The sequence below is a fragment of the Primulina huaijiensis genome, chromosome 13 (assembly GCF_012295235.1).
Source record: "Primulina huaijiensis isolate GDHJ02 chromosome 13, ASM1229523v2, whole genome shotgun sequence".
Classification (NCBI taxonomy): Eukaryota; Viridiplantae; Streptophyta; class Magnoliopsida; order Lamiales; family Gesneriaceae; genus Primulina; species Primulina huaijiensis.
Genome location: NC_133318.1, coordinates 10,845,308 through 10,847,037, shown reverse-complemented (window position 1 = coordinate 10,847,037; position 1,730 = coordinate 10,845,308).

Here is a 1,730-nt window from a genome sequence, read left to right as displayed (position 1 = left end):
AAACGTGAACAACAGCAAATATGAGAGAAAAAAATTTCGGCAGCAAGGAGAGAAGAAGAAACAATTCAAATTCCTTCAACTCCTTCACTTGTAACTCCCATTTTAATGTATATTATGGACCCTTTAACACCACTATTAACATTCCTCTTCCTTACCTACATATCCTACACTCATATGCTCAAAATATCAGAAGTAATAAGCTGTTAAAAATCGTGAAAACAGCAGCAAATCAGTAGGAGAACAAGAAGAGAAATTCAACTCTGTTCCGTCGCGTCGTATTGTCATTTTGATTTGTTTTTGTCAAAACAAATTCCAGGCATGTATATATTATTCCTTTGCTCTACAATCAAGTTATATTAGCTATTTTAAACCAGTATATGTTCATAAATCAAGTGACAAAACGAATTTTGACAGCAACACTCTTGAAAAATCTGTACAGTTTCTCGGCTCATGATATGTGCTTCACGTTTCAGTGTATTGTGTTGTTGACAGGGCGTTGCTCGATTTCAGGCACACAAGGCTGCATTTAGACATCATTTAGAATGTGTTAGGGTGTTTTTGATTCATTGGTTTCAATCCATACACACACAAAAAAAGAAATGACAGTAGCTTCTTCCTTAGCAGCAAAATGAGTCATGGTTTTTGGTTCTTTGAATGGTTAAGGTGTGTGTTCGAATCTTGGCTGTCCTAGGGACTGTAGCCACAGTTAGAACTCTTCCTTATCATGTCTAGGACGTGACCAAGGGGTCCTTTTAAAGCTTGGTTCACGGATCCTTAAGATTTCTACATAAACAAGACATGAACTCTTCGGTTTAAGATTTTGAAGTTCTGTAGGAGTATGGTTTCGGTTTTTTTGATTGTTGAATGGATTGTGGTTGGCTTGTAGCCCATAACCATGGCTCATACAACACTCCATCATGTCTAGATCGAGCCATGGTTGATAAAATGGCCCTTGGAACGAGACAAGACAGTAAAATGGTTCAATACAACTCACTACACAGCAAGTGATGCTTTCAGTTGGTATGATGTGGTTGTTCTAGGCGGTTGCTTGGGTTGTGGTTGGCTCTTAGCCCTTAGCCATGGTCCAAGCCATGCCTTAGAATGTTGGTAAGAGTCCTTGGGTGGTGGTTCAAGCCATTGGTCAATAAATTTCAGAGTTTACACCACAAACACACAAGTTGCCACTGCTGGATTTTTTGACAGCAACTTTCATCCTTGGTTTTAATGCTTGTTTGAGTTCTTGGTTGGCTTTTAGCCCATGGCCTTGGACTGGACAGTACCTCAATGAGTTAGGAAAGTCATGTTTTTGGCCGTTTGTGATTTGGTCGAGGTTAGAGGTTGTACGAGAATTTATGGTGAAAGGTGCCAAAATGACTCTCGAATGAGTGTTTTATGTTTTTGGATTCCCTTCACCTATTTTCGTGTTTTACAGTTATTATGCATATTTTTCAGTATGTTTGGGGTATTTTAATCATGGTTAAACGTCGGTTTAATGTTGGTTCGGGTTGGTTCGATACCATGATTAAAATCAAGTGGTTGGTCCTAATAGTCTCATTTTTGGTTCTATTGTCAAGTTTAAGTCAAGATAATATTATTTGCACGTGTCACATATTAGAATTAAGTCATAGCAAGCCTGGGAGCGATCCAACTCATCCGGTAAAATAAGGTTATAATTATATTACGTGCATAAAAATATAAAATGTTTATTTTTGAGATATATGCTATATGTC